At 37.1% G+C, this 18,214-nt stretch overlaps 1 long non-coding RNA gene across 1 annotated transcript; it reads left to right on the forward strand.

Moving 5' to 3' along the window:
- Positions 1-1,970: 1,970 nt before the first annotated feature.
- Positions 1,971-17,550, forward strand: LOC125935819 (uncharacterized). Its single transcript, XR_007461804.1, has 3 exons — positions 1,971-2,060; positions 12,158-12,265; positions 16,577-17,550. It is a non-coding gene; the product is annotated as an uncharacterized LOC125935819 (long non-coding RNA).
- The last annotated feature ends 664 nt before the right edge of the window (positions 17,551-18,214 follow it).

Genomic DNA, 18,214 nt, shown 5'->3' on the forward strand with positions numbered 1-18,214 from the left:
ACAGTCATTTGCCTTCCATTCTTTACTTCATCTCTTCATAGAAGTTACTTCACAGTTTGCAACTCTTCTTTGGCACCTTAAAATGTGTAAGTACAACAAGGTACATAATTAAAAAAAATCTTTTTTAAGAGTGTTGATATTAAAGTACATCCAAATAACTGTATTTCTAAAACTTCTAATCTGAAGTAACATTAGTGTTAATTCTGATTTTAAACCACATGAATGTATATTAAACACAAAACTATTAAAACTACCATTAATTGTGAAAATACTTATAGCCTTTAACATAAATAGTGCCAAATATCTAAATTTCAGAAATTCTTTAGGTACAGCTTTAGCCTATGCACAGTATACACCATATGGACTGCTTGTGATTGAGAATCTGCAATATGCAAAGGATTTGTTATTCCAAGCCAAGGTTTAATCATATCCTTTATCCCATATCTAAAGAGCCTATATTTATCTTTATTTTTGTACCTTTAATTTTGTATCTGATTAAGAATTACAAAGGAGAAAGTCAAATCCATCATATCCCAAGCTAACCAAATTTGTCAAGTTGGGATAATGAAGTTGCAGCTGAAGTTGCTGAAAGGGCTTATTGTATATGTCGCCTAAAGGCCAATTTTAAATACTTTGGGAATAGTGGTGTGGATTCAGTCGCCTTTATGAATTCTATTACCAATAATACCTTTTCCTTCCCAGCAGTTTGACTATACTGAGCGCAGACAAATACTCCTGTGTTCTAGTCTCTGCTTGAAACTAGCTTTCTATGACTTAGAGCGCACAAATGAACTTCTCCTTGGCTTCAGAGTGGGTCTACTCCTCCCAACCTTGAGACATATCAGACCACGATGGTCGATATTCATTTACCCATTTGTATTAGTAAGAAGACTTTTCATAGTGAAAACTCATTAAGATTTATAAAGCCTCTATATTTGGGTTGACATCCTTAAGATTTATTTTTATTTTTAAATTCCTTCAGTGAAAGAAAAATGAATTTTGGCTACTTTTATTTTAGGGGTGTTAGCCGAGTTTAGTCTTTTAAGACTCAGGCCCACAGTGAGTTAATTTAAATTTAGTGACTGGTAGTGAGTATCTGGTGACCTGCCGAATACCCTTTCTCCCAGCTCTGCTTGGTTTTACAGTCTGCTAAGTGGGAATCATAATACACATCTCCCAGGGCCTTTTCGTCTTACAGAAATGCAATCTTCATGGAATAATGTCCGAAAGATATGCTAAGGCTTTTAACAATGCCACTACAAATTATGATACATTTCTTCCTTTTCCTAGAACAGTATGCCCAAATAAGGCTAGATCAGTCATTTCCTTGCAAATGTGTGGCAGATTAAAAAGTATCCATATGCATGGTTAAATTTAATGGACTTTACCTTCACTTACAAAATCGTTAAATGTTCATCGGAACATTGATTCTATTCCATCTCTCGAAATATCACAGAAACCTTCAAAGAATGGATTGTCACACTCCCCCCTTTAACTATTTTTTCTAGATACTTCGGTGTGTGTGTGTGTGTGTGTGTGTGTGTGTGTGCGCCCTTTAATTTTTAAAGATTTTTATCCAGGATCGGGGTGGGGGTGGGGGTTAAAAATCTCGTCTTGCGTTTTGGTGCCCCCTTCTTTGTCTGGGAAGCAGAGGGCTGGAATTCAGTTCGGACGGCCCCTTAAAGACCCAGACAGAGGACGCCTCTGGTTTCAGCAGCTCACTCCGCTGAGTTATTGATTGCAGGCAGCAACAATCCCTCCGGGTGATTTGTGTGGAAAGTGAATCCGCGCTGGCTGGGCGTTCACAGGGGCGCAACAGCCGCAACGCCATCCAATTATTGCCGGTCGTCCCCTCCAACACCGCTCTCCACCTATATACTCCTTTCTCTGCCCATCGCCGCTTCCCCCCACCCACTTTTCTCTGGAGCGGACCGACCTACCTACTCCAGCTCAGCCCGTCTCCGCTTCCCCCCACCCACTTTCCTCCGAGCGGACGGAGCCGAGGGGGCGGGGGCTCCCTCCCGGGAGTGTTTCTAGAGCTCCGAGGCAGCTAGTAGGGGGTGAGTGCGCCACGTGCGTGCGCCACGGGCGAGGAGGAGGCGGGCTCCGGGCCCTCGGGGGCCTGTGGGCCTGGGTGCGCGGAGCGGGGGCGGGCTGTCTCGGCGGGGAGCGTGCCGGCTTGTGTCTTGAGGGGGATGTCACGGCTCGGGGGAAGGCGGCTGCTGGTTTGGCGGAGAGGCCGCGTGGTGGGCTGTGGAGAATGGGAGGAGGGCGCCACGGTGGTGGGTGGGCCCTAGAAACGCTCGGTGGCGGTGTTGGGGAGTTGCCGCGCTCATCTGGTTTGGGGATCGTGGGGCTATTTCCCCCAGGTTGGAGAAAGACGACCCCGGAGAGCTGGGGCTGAGTCCCGAGCCTGGCGCCCAGGAAACCCACCTACGCACGGTGCACAAAGCGGTGGCACGCGGTCGGCGTCCGGCGGCCCTGGCCGCCCCGAGTGCTCTGAGTGGTGTGCGCGCCTGGGGGAGAGGGAGCGCGGCAGGCGCGGGTCCGGCCGCCGCCCTTGGCCCGCCAGTCAGCCCGGTTTTTCACCTGACGGACCAATAGGAAAGGACGCGGTCTCAGAGCTGGATTTTATAGTCCAATCTCTCAGGGTCTACACGATTATTTAAAAAAAACTAACAGCCAACTGCTGGCTCTGGTAGTTCAGCTGCCTCGTCGGTCTGTGCGCGTCTTGGCTAGGGAAAGGCCGCAAGCTACACGACAAATGGGAGTCTAGGGAGAAAACACACGAAACCCCCCAAACTTCCTTTCCGTTGCCGTCCCCTTTATTTGTTAGCACGTGAGAGCAGTGCCGGGGACTCTTGCAGAAATGCCATCACGAAATGCACATGTCTCGGCTGTCCTTTGATCTGCCTGTGGAGCTGTATCAAGGGCAGCAAGAGTGGTGGCAAGATCAATGCTCCAAAGGCATTGTCAAGTACTCGGCTGAATAAATCAAAGGTGTGAAGTGTTTATATTGTCATGCTCTTGAAGCTGTAAGCTGCTACCAATATGGTAGCCGCTAGCCGCCTATGGCTCTTTAAGCTTATTAGAATTACATAAAATTTAAAATTCAGTCCCTCAGTTATACTGGCCACATTTTAAGTGCTCGGTAGCCACAGGCAGCTAGCGGCTACCTTATTTGACTGCGAGATGTTGAACATTGCCATCATTGCATAAAGTTCTATTGGAATGTGCTGCTCTAGAGTTTTAAATGAATGCTGGTTAAAAAAAAAGAAAGAAAGAATCTGCTTTATGATACCAGCCAAATTTTAGGACACTCTTGGCATTTGCATTTCCTGGCACCAGTGTGGAAAGTTTTAAAGTCAGAATTTCCGTATCTTCTTGCTGAAAGAGGTCTAGGGAACATTTAACACAAGCACCTAATTTTTCACAGGGAAAACAAGTGGGGCCCGGAGAAGTTAAGAGATGCACCCCCAAACGATGCCATAAATTTAGAAAAAAGATAAGGTCACCAGAGCGGGTCTATCTAGTACACTTTGCGCCAGACGAGGGCACCTTGCCTGGGGTTGGCTAAGGCAAATGAACCCTACAGAAAAGGGGCCTGATGGAAGATTTTCCACAGCAGTATCCTTTTAGAAGAGAAAATACTTCTAAGCACGCCTCTAGGAAGAAATTCTAGTAAGAATAAAGTGTGTGAGGGAATAGCACTGTCACCCAAACTAAAAATATATTATTGGTAGCGTCATAGTTTCGTATGACGTCTTCTCAAAGAGACTAGTTGGATTAACGTTCTTATTTATACTTAAAGAATTCTGAGGAAATGGAATTATCCTTTTAAAGTACGAGCTAAAAAGCACGCTTAAGGTCGGGGGGGGGGGGGGGGGGGGGGAAGTGTCAGGTGGGGGTTGTTACCAAAGCGTAGCTTCCTCAAATTCGATGAAGATGCTATCAGGTACAAGTTATGGAACCTCCCTTTGCTTCAGTTTCCCCATCTATAAAATGTGGAACATACTCTTAAACTTCGTTATGAGGATTAAATGAGCCACCCAACATACAGCACAAGACTGGAAATTGGCAAACTGTACTAAAAGCCATTCTTACTCTCCTGTGAAGAATTTCAACTTCTACACCATCAAGTTCAGGATGAGAACGTCGTCAGTTTTATTTTTAAGAGGTAGAGATCTCTTCAGTCCTAAAATTCCCTGACCAAAGGGATATAGGTTCTTATTTCCCTTTCATAGGCATGGCGTCTCTAGTATACTTCCAGACTTTCATTGTCTTATTTTATTATTATTATTATTATTTTTTGTCTTAAGGGATGCTTCTTTATACTTGTTAGCTGCTTGGTTGTTGAAAAGGCACTACAAACTCCAAGTCCATCCTCTTTCACCCTGGTTGACCTTTGGAATGCTGTTGTCAGCCAAGAAGACATTGATATCTTCAGTCTCCTGCTAGCTTGAATTCTTTAGGGCAGAGCCTGCTCAGATTATCTCCTGATGTCATTCCAAATGTCTGATGGCCATCTATGGCAACGGGGCTGGGCCGAGGCCTTCCGGGAAGGGGGGGCCCATGGAATGCCTAATGGAGCATTCTGTTCAAGAGAGACCTAGAGGTTGTTCTCTCTTGGATGCATGGTCAACATTACAGCTATGTCTAGAGGCCTGTTTGCTGCTTCTGGCAAAACGGACGCCATAGACATTTTGCATTTTTGGTTTTAAATAAAATCCCACTTGGGATGTGTATGATTTCTATTGATTTCAATTGGTGTAAATATGTATTAAAGAAGAAAAAAGGACTCAGAAAGTGTTAACAGTTAACAATTTATATCTGGTATTTCCTATTCCTGCTAACTCTCCTTATTAAGAACACCAAAATAAGACACAGAAATCTCGAAAGGAGAGAATAAAGCCACCTCACTGCAAAATGTACCTTGTTTTATTTATCTCTCTAGGTAATTTTCTGAAAGATGGTATTTTACTTAGTTGAGAGCTTTTAAAGTTACTTCTTAAATATTTTTTTACCTAAAATTTTAATCTAAGGAAAATAATACAATTTTTTTCAAGAAGACAAGATCATGCATAGATTAAATGCTTCCCAATCATACTAGATTTGAAAATAAGGAGATACGTAATTATATCTATATTCTAATTTACTAGGAAAAAAGAGAATTAATTATCGTTAGAGATGAAGTCTCTCTAAATTATTTAGGACTATGATGAAAATTAAAAGTAAAATGCAATAGAACTTTTAAATTTAAGTCAGGGCTTAACACTAGTTTGTTTTACCAGTATATTCTACTTCACTGTGACAAAGACCCAAACCAAAGAGGTCTGATTTCTTATAGATACTTTTTTTTTTTTTTAGTAAATCTATAGTTAAGTATTTCAATGTGAATAATATTCATATTTGTAATACAATGCTATTTGTAGTATATGTGCAAAAATAATACTATCTTATTAGAATGACAGTTGAAAGAAATCAATTTAAAGTGTCTAAGATTTAATGGCCATTCGCTATTTGTTCGTCTTGTATTAACTGCTTTAATTGATTTAATTGTATTAATGGTTTTATAAACTTTTTTCTTTTTATCCAAACAACAACCTCTCAGATAGACACTACAGTTTTCTCCATTTTACATATTTTAACAACTTAAGTTTAAGGAGGTGACATTACTTGCCCAGGGTCTAATAGGTCATAAGTGCCAGACAAAGGACATGAACCTAGGTTGGTTTGTTTCCACTAGATGCCCTTAGCTATGATGCTGTACTGCTTCCTTAGACTTATAACCTTTGCTCATTTAGGAGGATGATGATATCAGGGGTGATATAATCGATTTTTTTTCCCACCAGAAAATACTTCAGAAATACATGTCATAACGTGTGTCATTCTCTTTAAGGTAGACAGCTTAGGAGGTTGTTTGCTTATTTCAGTAATGATGTCTTTAGCATCGGTCGCTATAGAAATCTCTTTAGGGGTTTGCTATGCAGCCTTAACAGTTTGCTTGTTGGCAAATCATTATCATTAATGATGAATTTGTTGGTGAAACTAAATCCAAACCAAAAGTGGTGAACAAGGTGGCTTGATGGAAACTATGATGTGATTATAAAGCAGATTATTTGTTATCTGGCACAGAAATTGACACTAATTGTAGATACAAAAGGGGATTTACAATGGTATTTCTGATGTGAACGTGTAGCCTGTAAGGAGACATTTTGGCAAGTAACACTATTAAATCAGATACATTTTAAAAAAGTTAACACTAATTCGAAGTTACACGTTATGTATGAACATCGTGGGAAACACCTTTTCAAGGAATGTTCAACAGGCAGAGAAGGGTAAATTGAGACCCTGGATTAGAATCCAGGCTCAGGCACTTAATAACCATTTGACTCGATTTTCTAAGTGCCCTTGTTATTAAATAGGGAAAGCGGCAGGATCTACACAGGATGATAATTTTGCCGAGAGGAGGTGTAGTCCTACCTAGTGCCTGGCATGTAGAAATTGCTCAATAAATGTTAGCTAATGTTATATTATTTCACTTTCAAGGACTGCTCCATGTTCCTGAAAAACATTTCAATGTCTCATTTATCTAATGATATTTTAGAAGATGTTTCCTTTTCTGTCAGCTTTCATGCTTAAAGCATTTTTTATTTCAGTATACGTCTTTATATTTGAAATAAATATACAACATTTAGGATAGTATGTTGATTAAACCAATATATTTTATACCAAGAAGCCTTACATTCTGGGGTTGCCAATTTATATTAGCCTTGTTTGGTATTCTTTTCAGAGAAACATATGTGTGTGTAAATGTTTGATTTTATCAGACTTTGCTCAGAATAAGGCTCCAAGGTTTTATTTTTTAGTTATGTCAGACATCTTCTAGACTGCTTATTGATGACATATTCTTCTAGACTGCTTATTGATGGCATACACTTACGCTTACTTTAAAGAGGCTTCCCATAAGTACACAGAAGTAGTAGCTTCTTATTAAATCTGAGTTTTTAAGTGTTTTTAGTGTTTTAAGTGTGTGGTATAGGCAAAATTGTAAGGTTGCTGAAGTTTGTCTTTGTGTCACCAGCCTCCCTGTACTCACCTTCAACTTGTCCTCTTTCACTCTGGCATACACCATTCACCCAGCAGCAATTTTTAAAATCAATAATAGCTCTTTATTGAGTGTCTCTGTCTCCTCACAGCCTTTAGCTGATGTGACCCACAAGATCCTTTGACTCCTCAGCAGCCTCTTTATGCTCCAGTCTTCTCCTGGACTATGTTCTATCCAAGAAGCCAGCCACTCCAACAGTTTACCTCATGACACGCTCTCAGTGTGTTACTCCTTTCCGTGAACTTCTCTTCAGAAGTTTTCTGGAAGGAGTTCATTATCCAAAGGAGTATCCATCATTACACAAATTCCATACATTCCCTGCCCAGCTGGTCAGGAGATGCTCTAGAGAGGAGACTTTCCGAGTGTCTCAGGTCCCTCCCACTTTGCTGACATGTAAGTGAGCCCTGGGTGTAAGTGGGAAGCCTGGCTCTTACTTGAAGAAAAATTTTATTTTTTTGAAGAGATTGTGATCGGAGGATGAATTCTCTATGAGCAAAGTATCGTGATGCTCCTTGAAAATTTGTCTACTTATTTTTTTTAAGAGATATAATAACACTTTAGTACCTGTTGTTCCAGGCTCTTTTCCTGTTCTCTCTTTGCACAGGAGGCACACAGTTGCTGCATGTCCCTTGTGCCATAGCTACTCCCTTCTGCCCCCAAAAGTCATCAGAGGTGTAATTAGTGACTATTTCTCCAAAAATGTCTTGAAGGGGATATACAAACCCTGTGATGAGAATGTGTTTTGCTCCCTGGATGAAGGTTAGAATCTGGAAGGGGTAGAGAGAGGTTCAGGGTTGGAGGACAAAATACATTCTGCCCTTTATCACTTCTATGAAATCACAGATAAAGCATCTTCCTATAGGCAGAGATGAATCATGTAAATTAAATATTTCCCAACTTTGTAGGGCATGAAACCTGTAAATATGGAACATCCATATCAAATGTACTTTATATTATATTCTGAAGAAATTAATAAATGAAGAAATTTGATTCTAAGTGAAAGATTTTGAGCACTATTTAAAGAAGGGTAAGTAGGAAACATTCTACAATCTTCTTTTTTTATTCCCTTTGACCCCTTTAGCAATAGCAAAATAGCTAATCAATAGATTTAATTCTGTCTTTTCCATGTCGATCCCTTTTGTCCTTCATCTTTTCTGCTCCATCTTTTCATTTTCAGCTGTAAATTTTTTATTTTCAGTTGTAAGGTCAGTATAGCCATAAACACACACACACACACACACACTCACATAAACACACACCACTGGTTATTAACAATCAAAAATTTTTTTCATGCTTTGGAAAGTTACATTTTCTATTTCAGAATCATGGAATATTATTAATAATACTTTCCTATTTATTTGAATAACTTCAAAATAAAAAAAACTGCTAACAAGGGAACTTATTTCTAAATAATTGATGATGTGTGCTACAGATAATATGGTCATAGAAGAGTTTTTATGATTTTTTTGTTATTAATCACTATAATTACTCTGATTACAATAATGATTAACTCACAGCAAATAAGGTATGTGCTTGTGCTCTTTATCTATTTTTGAAGGATTTATGTTCATCCATCTACACATTCCACACATTCTCACCTCATCCTTGCGTACCTGTGAGATTCTAGTTTGGGTAGTGTATGGCCACGGAACAGTTTGCACACTGGAGAATAAAGCCTGTGGGTTCCCTCACATTATTGCTGGGCCTTAGCCTTCTAAACTCTCTGGGTCAGGGATGATCATCTGAGTTTTCTAAAACTTGAATGTATTTACTTATATACTTCTCATAAAAAGCACTGTCTGTGCTATTTTTAAATGACTTTTCTGAAGAGTCAATTCAAGCCATTTTTCATATTTCAAGTCGTTTTATTTAGTGCCTGAAACTCAAGTAGAACTTGAGAATGATTTTTGGCTTATCTCTAGTGTTGGGTGAAATTTATCGTTTGCCAATCTACATAAAAATAATTAAACTATTTAAGTGCAAATGTAACTGACAGTAAATAAAAATGGACATAGAACTTCTGTGGCTGTATCCATATGCTTCCTTTGATCTCTCAGGACCTGAGATCACTAGGTGCTGGTTTTCTTGCTCCCGAAGAGCAAGAGAACCAACCCTCTTGAAGAAGGCTCTAATGAGGACTGAACAATCTACCACAATTTTCTTGTTCTAGAGAACAACTTTTCAGAGGGCCTCAGATTTGCTCAGATTCCTAGGCTTCACCTCAGATCCCCTGAGCAAGAACCTCAGGAATCTGCATAGTAACTAGCTCCTCAGGTGTTTCTTACGTTTATTTTGTTTGCAGCCACTGCCTAAGGGTGAGGGTGATGATAAGATCTGCAAAGTCTTCTAATTCCTTAACCTTCTCCATTATTTGTTCCCACACTCTCAACTAATCTTAAGTTTTATGGAACCTTTAAATTAGTGAACACCTTTCAAAATAGTAACAATGAGAGGTCAAAATTATAGGAATCTTTCTTTCTTTTGCCTCCCTTTGCTCATGTTGTAAACAATCAAAAAAGACATGCCCTGTATATTCTGCCCATTGTGATTAGAAAACCCATTAAGCAATATGGGGATCTAATACTTTCAAATTTCTGTGCCTTTCTTCATCTTTACATATCTGAGGGGTAGTGCTTATCTTTTCTGGATGAACTGTGCTCTTAGATCCTGGTATCTTAGCAAAACCTGTAAAATGGGTTTCAGATCCAGTGACCTCTACCGTTAGTGACACCTGAGCTGCGAGCACATTCCTATTTCAAAAAGCCTAGATTCCCTGCAACCACAATCACAATCCCTGTTCACAATCACGTGAGAAATGTGGCTTTTCACTAAAAAGATTTTCAACTAAAACAAATATTCCTTATGACCTTGATAAGTACCTTTGCCTGCCATGCAATCTTATAGGGCCTTCACACCATTGCCATCCCAGGCAACATGGGGATCCCTGTTCCCAGCCTTTTAACTTCTCTGCATAGCCAGCTGCTGCCATTAACCTCTCTTGGATCCAGATATTTTTAACACTCCAGGTTAGGGGTTCTCTGATGAGCCTGTTTCTTGTTCCAGCATTTTTCTGAGATGAACAAACATGTTCTCAAGCTGGCTTACAGCACCAAGTGTGGTGAATACATATATATATATATATATATATATATATATATATATAATTTTTCATTTTTTAAAATGTCCCATTTTATAAAACTAAAAACATTAAATGGCGATTAAGTTTGTTTGTGTCAACTCAGCCTTATAGATTGTACTGAAAACTTCAAAGCTATGTGTGATAATGTAATTTTGAGGGTGAGGCCTTTCATATTTTGCTACTGGGGTACCTAAGTGGGAAAAAATATGGCTAGCTGATCAGTCATGTATTATGAAATGATTTTGTCTTCGCTACTCATCTCAGAAGCTAAAAACTGGTGCTAGTTTTAATTATTTGGAATGCGGCTGTGTGGTGGGCTTCTTCAGCAGTAGGGAGGGGGCAGGGCATGCCAGTGGAGACAGGAACCCACGAATATTGTGCAGAATCCTTTTGGGACTTCACATGAAGCAGCGGTAATACCTTTTTACTGGATAACTAGAACTGTTTTTGCGATGATTTACACATAGCCCAGCAAAGAGTCACATCCATTTGGTATCCTCCCCGAGATTACATGACTTGTTTCCAGTCACAAAATTACTGAGCAGTGAAATAGAGATTACAGCTCACAGCTGCCTACTTCTGCTCTGGTGTTCTTTGGACAGTACTCTTCAGCTCTAACAAGAAAACACTTAAGATCTTTCAAAGGCAAACGAGAAACAAGTCGTTCACGTTCACTAACACCCCTTTGAGATGTAGGGAGATGAGTGGATTTATTTAAAAGTCTTATGATTTTGCATATTTTGCTTTGACACCCCTGCCTTTCACAATTGTTAGAAATGGACATCATTTACTGATTATTTTGCTTTGCATACTGTTGTTGCATATTGTTAAATGATTTGCTGATTAATAACTAACGTTGATTTGGACTAAATGTAATGGAATAAGCAAATACATTTGTAAAATTAGATATATTGTATAATTTAGTTGCTAATTGGTATCATAGAGCTGTTGGAGGTTATTTTAGACCAATCCCTTGCAGGGAAATCCTGTCCACGATTTCCTCCCATATCCTGTAGCAATGTTTTAAGACCCCCTCCCCCGTTTAAAAAAATTCATTTGCTTGTCCGGGCTTTAAAGCAAACACTTCTCACAGGCAGATACAGCTCCAAAGCTCTGGGTTAAAATAAATCCTTTTAAATTCAGAACATGGTAGTTATCTCCTAAATGATTTCTTTTCTAGAGGGTCAGAAAAGAATAAAGTATTTAGTGTGAATATATTTTCATGACCTTGATCGAATCCGTATGATGTGCAGCATTGTCAACACAATATATTATAGCAATATAAGATATTAATATAATAATTATTTGAATAAATATCAGATACTTATATTAATACAGGATTATTGAGTCATAGAATTTCTGAGCTGTTTGGAAACACTTGCTGATGAGCCCTCTGGGGTCTAGAAGGTTTTGTAATTAACACACATACACCACACACACACACACACACACACACACACACATACGTGTGCTAGTTCATTGTTGAGTCACTTATATGAGCTGTTTAATATGTTCTGTACTTAGGTAATGTGCGTATGCTTATGCTTTGGTACATTTGGTATTTTTAATTATTTTCTAATATTTCAAAAAATTTTCAACCTGAACTTCTGATTTCTGTGTTCATTTTCTAAACATATACATTGTCATTGATTATTTTTTATTTCTGCTGTTGCATATACACCATAAATATTTTCAGTTTGGAAATCAGTTTAAATAGCAAAGAGAATCTAAAAAAGAATTTGTACTATAGATATTTTAATGTGTTTATGTTCTTTTTTTAAAAGCAACATTTTAATATGCTCCGATAAAACTGTATTTCTCTAATAAGGTATTAAGTCTGGTGGCTGAAAATAGTTCCCCAAAGGAATGTCACTCACATTAATTTTCCATGTGCTCTCTTTTACTTATAGTTTCATTGTCCGCATGTTTAAAGTCTAAGAGAAAAAAAAAAATCTCTGGATATGAAGTTGGGAGATAGATCCAAGTCTACATCTACGTCCTCATGTTGGTGACCTTGGGTAAATTTTATTTTTGTGCTTCCATTTCATTTTTTTAAAAACGAGTAGTTGAAAGCATCAAAGACTCTTTCCCACAATTCAAACACTCCATGAGCTCAAAAGATTTGATTGAAAGAAATGTGTGGGCATCATTACCTGACTGCCCAGTATTTTCATGGTCACACACTTGTTCCGTATATCTGAAGTCCCTTTAAGGAAGTTAACTCTTTGTAGGTGTGAGATAGGGTCATCAAGAGAAGTGGGGTAAATAGAAAAGGAAGGGGAAATAAATTAATGACAAAGACAGAATGATAGGTGGTGGAAATGATTCCCTTTTTACTTCTTTATATCTATGGTCTAGTTATTCCTGTTTGAAAACCTTACTGGCACCAGGTATTATCAACAGGGATGAGTAATATGTAATTTTTATCTTTACTGGGTTACATTTGGCCCACAGACAGTTGACAGCTGTCAGTCAGGTGGCTGGTCAATGAGGAGATACATGTAAAGCTGCCAAAGTATTTTTGTTTCTTTAAATACTTATAAGTAAACCATTTTAGTTGGAAGCTTCATTGTCCTGAAATTAAATAGGTTGATATTCACAATATAATTTGTTGAAGTTAGCTGCTGGGAAAACCAAAATTTTCCCTGCAAATATATGGGTAAACAAAATGTTTTTCAAATGTCTTTCTGAAACAGGAGAATAATTAATTTTTCTCTACTATAAATAGAAAAGGCCATCCTTAAGATTTGAAGATACATTACAAATAAGGCTTAAAATTTAAAAAAAGTTTTTAAATTAAACTTTTAGTACACATATGAGTCAATGCAGCATTCAGTCATAATTTCTGACTAAGACTTATTAAAAGAAACCATTTCCTTACATTGAGGGGGTTGGTATAGGTATTTTTGTGACACAAGAGTTGAGAGTTTACCAGAAAGGACGAACGTGTACCTGCATGTTGATCTAGGAATTAAAGCTTCTTTTCATAATTACAGGAAAAAAAACCATGGAAGTTTAGATTACGCTCACAGTTCAGGGCATGGTTAAAATGACAAGTTTTGGTTATTTAGAAATATTTGGGTTATACCTAATATTGTTTCTAATAGGTTCAGTCACACTTAAATAATTCACAAGAGTCATAAAAAAGAGATTGGAAGAAGATTTTGTATGGCTTATATTTAGTGTTCATGACAAACAGTATATTAATTATAGTCCATATAGTAATGCACATGAACACTTAACGAATGTAATTCTAAAGTTGACTTAAGAGTGGATATTCATTGTTGCAGTAGTTGTCTCTAAAAGCAAATGCTCTGATTCTTTAGGAATATAGAGTTTAGAATATAGAATATAGAGTTTAGAATATAGAGTTTAACAGACTAGATAAATATCAAGTGCACGCAGTACATACTCATTTTTTAAGAGACTAATGAAGTTATCTAAAAAGTGCAGTGACTGGAGTTACTTAGGTGCCAGAATCAATATAATGAAGATGATAGAATATCACACAAAAATAGCAGTTTGACACCACACTATATTCCTTTTTAAAAAATAAAATATACTTTACTTTTATGAACCATATTCTGCATGTAATAATTTACAATGAAAATCAGACTTGGGTTTTACTTTTTAAATTATGTTTTAAAAATATTAGATTTTTTGGGTGGAAGGATCATTTCCGGTAATTTTTTAAACCGCAAATAGTTAATAATTTTAAAACGGCAATGAAGTCAGTCTAAAAGAGTATGATACTTATAAATTTGTGGCTAATCCATATCATCATTGATTTGAAAATTGTTTTAGATGAAGTGGTCATTAAATAAAGTCAGATCTTATTATTTTCCTACTATAGAACTATGTATTAAGCATGTAGATTGAAAATTATTATGAGATCATCAGAATAAAACAATTGCCTCATAATATTAGTAATTTATACTGGCAGGAGCCTTTCTCTTCTTAAGCACCAGTTCTACCCCCCACAGCCCAGAAAATTGATTTTATGGCTGATAATTTATAGCATTCTTGATCAGTGTATGCTGTGTGTTGTTTACATTCATTAGCCCATGTTGCTTGTGAATATGGAATTTGGTTGTTAAAATGGTTTCATATGTTTACTATGTATAGTCTTTAGCTTTGAGCTCCTTACTTGCTTAAAGAAATGTTTTCAATTTGTATAATACAACAATTTGTAGAGAAATGCTGTGAATCATAGTTAAAAGAATGAGTCCTTGAAATAGAATCATTTTTTAAAAATATATCCTGACATGTGGTCTTATTTTTCCATGTTTTGTATTAATTAAAATCCTATTCTGAAAAAAAAATATTTTTGCCTAAACTTTTGAATTCACAAAATAAAAATACCAAATATATAAATGTACTAATTTTGGAAATCAGTGACGTAAAAACATGCTTTAGTAATGTCTTCGATGTTTATTCCAAAGATTTTTCTCCAAAGAAACTCTTTGTAAAGTAATGAGAAAATGTTGCCACTTTTAATTATTAAATATTCTATGCAATACATGTTTTTAAATTGTATTATAAATAAAATTCATTTCATATTCTCTTTAATCATATTCCTGTCACATGCACCCATAAAAAATAGTAGCGCATGAAACGTTTGAAAAGAGCATGTACCATTTCACATTTTTATTTGATTTATTGAAAAATAACATTTTATTCGGAATAGATTATGACAGAATTAGATAAAAAAGAGATGAAATGTTATTTATGTGTTTGTTTTAATAGTCCAATAGCATATGTGTAATTACTTCTGCATCTTTCAAATATTGGAGATAGTAATGAAAGAGACCGACATTCAAAATATAAAGTATTTCCTATAAAACTTTTTTTGAATGTAAAAAATTGTCAAATGGTAGCAGCTCTACTTTCTACACCAGGCAAACCCACTGTTGAGTTAGTTGGCTCTGATTCCAGTGGGTCTCATCAGCTTTCTGAATGTAGGTTCCTCAGCAGTGCCTCTTCCAAGATAACAAAATCAACTTTTAAAGATTAAAAAATATATTTTGGCAATTGAAACTCACCAGTGCCTTTCTGCTTCTCCAGGAAGTTGTACCCTTCAGCACCTGCTGAGGGCTTTGTTGTCCAAACTCTGACAGGTAAAAAAATTCCTGTAGAATAAAGCCAGACCAGCTGGCTTTGAAGAGAAACCCCCCAGTTTGGGCTGCGCTTGTCTCTTCTCCTTTTCTATGAAGACCCAGGCTTTCCCCCCTTGATCGTCAAGCCGTAAGATGCGTGATCCCTGTGCACAAGTGTCTGGCAGGCCGAGGTGCACCTGTTCCTGTCACTCTGGGGTAAATTTAGCTGTAAAGGTATCACTGACAACCAGACCTTTGTCAGTGTTGGCAAAAGAACACAGAATTGCTTCGCTCCCCTCCCCCTTCCAAGCCCCAATGCTGCTAGTTCAAATGGAAAATATCAAATTGGAAGTCTATCCAAAAATCATTCCCAAAAAATGAGATTGCTTTCATATGGTAAAAAAGTAAGTTTCCTCATTTCACGCAGACTTTAAAATTACATTTCCAAGAATAATCTTGGAACAAGACAAGTTTTTGTTCAATTAATTGTGGCTGGAAACTTTTTAATGGAAACATAGCACACACTTACTTCATTTCAGATTATTAAATTGTGTTAAGCCTTAAAGTTAGTTGCCATTCTTTGCTGTAGCTCATTTGTTTTTTTCAATCCAGAGAAATATTAGAACGTTAAAACTTATCACATAGGAGGGTTTAATCATCCTACCAAAATTAGACAGCATGTAGCTCTGAAAGACTGAATGTCAAATTGTGTGCTCGTAGCCCTTAAACTACTGAGAATCTAGGACCCCACTACTACATTTAAAATGACTGTTCATGTTTGTGGAAAACCGTGGACGTTTAGGAACTGGTAAAGCTAGAGGTCTCTTGCTCTTTGATTAAGGTAAGGACATTTATCATTTATGTAAATTTTTTAGATTAATTGCTGTACTGACAGTTTGAGAACAATTCCTTTTGAAGGAAAATGGAGAGGCAGGCAGTGTTCATTGCTATGTCCGGCATAAATATAGTAGTTAACATATATAAAGTAGCCCAAAGAGTATTGTGTTTAGCCAAAGCATTCTGAGCTTCTCTTTAATAATTATGATTTCTTAAGTGGTGTTAAAAAGAATTGTGCAAAGTACCTGTTCTACCATATTATTGCTGTTTACAAGGGCTGGGTGTGATGAGAAAAAGAAATCTGGGTCAAAATAAAAAATGCTTTGTAAAATAAACAAAGTTCCTATTTACTTACTATGTATAAACAGCCACTCACCAAGCCTCATTTCTCCGCAGGGCACCACTTTCAGATAAAAACATAGACCTGAATGGCATCATCCAGTATCCAAGGAAACCATGTAAGTACCTCTCTCACTGTGTACTTCTCTTATTCAGGGTTTAAAAGCTAGCTGAGTACTGAATAAGTGAGTGTTTTTATTTAATAATTATACGGGAGGTACTTTTTAGGAGCTTGCTAAAAAGAAACAGGTTCTTGATTGTTATGTGCGTCATAACAAAACCCTTATGTTTTTCATCATGTTTCATAAAATTGTGTGTTTAGTCGCAATCTCTCCATCAATTCTCATTCTTAGGTACAAAACAGCTACTCAAAAGTCATAATGAATTGAGAGTTTCAAACTTTTCCAAGACCCATTAGTGTCTGAGAAACAATGTTTCAGAGGCCTTGTGCCAGGAGTAGTGACCTAATTGTAATAAACACTTTTTAAATTTTACAAATTAAGAAAAAACTGATTGGAAAATAGTAGTTTATTGGTAAACATTTATAACAGTTGATTCGGTTTTAGACTTCCTTAGGGAGCGAGCAACTGAGCAAAAAGGTGAAGTTACAGATTTAAACAATGTAAAGAATCCTGACAACAAGTGTAATTTTTAAGATGTGAAAAATCTGTTTGCAGAAAGGGTTGGAAAGTTGGCATATTGTGTTCTTTATTTTTGTTTCCCCTAACTCATTAGTTTGTAGCTAATTTCTGTAGCTAATTTTAGCATTCTAATTAATTTTCAGAACCATGGAATCTACTGAATCTACTGTAGAAATTGTTTCCAAACAACACACTATTCTGGACAAAGATCCACTTTATAAATATTTGGAATATTCTACTAAGTATTTCTTTACTTGGACTTTATTATTTTTTTTCTTATTTGCACTCTGTACTTTTAAAGTCAAATTATTTTCAATACTAAATAATTATTCATTTTCATTTACCTTTGTGAAAATACTTAAAACTCTATACTTATGTAATTATTGACTGCTTTTTTTTTTTATCATCTGGATTAGCTATGTGGTTTATCTAGTCTTTTTTTTTTCTTTTCCATCTAGTCTTTTAAGTATAGACATACTACTTTTCATCAAGGTTTTCAGGAGTTGCATTTAAATGTTTCAAGTTTAGCTCTGTTGTTTGGAAGTTTTTCATACTATTTTCATGTATTTTTGTTACTCTTGTATTTCTGTCTTTCCTTTGCAGCATGGTTCTTTACTAAGCGTAAATGGTAGAGATGATCTCACTCAGTTTCTCTGCTGAATTAGACAGACCCTTCCTATTCAATGTCTACCTGCAGGAGCATTTCACTTTCCCACATGACAGTGTGGTATTAGTTATGCCTTTCTATGTTCCTGTCTGCTTACATATGTTACAAAATGCATCTTTCTGAACTGACAGATGAGAAGTTGTGTTAGACTAAGGAATTTGCTGGTACTTTGGAAGGGTGTAAGAGCCTCCTCTCCTGGTAGGAGGACCTGGCTAGGAAATGAGTTTTCTTACGCTAGATAACAAACTCTACAAGTGTGTAGTTTGAGGCATTAGGTATTGCCCTCTAAACCGGAATTCCTTGCCACAAAATAAAGGCTCGGCTATCGCTGGGTAAACTTGGAAGCAGAGCAGGGTTAGAATAGATCTTTATAAAGAAAGAAAAGGT

The sequence above is a fragment of the Panthera uncia genome (genome assembly GCF_023721935.1).
Source record: "Panthera uncia isolate 11264 chromosome A1 unlocalized genomic scaffold, Puncia_PCG_1.0 HiC_scaffold_17, whole genome shotgun sequence".
NCBI lineage: Eukaryota > Metazoa > Chordata > Mammalia > Carnivora > Felidae > Panthera > Panthera uncia.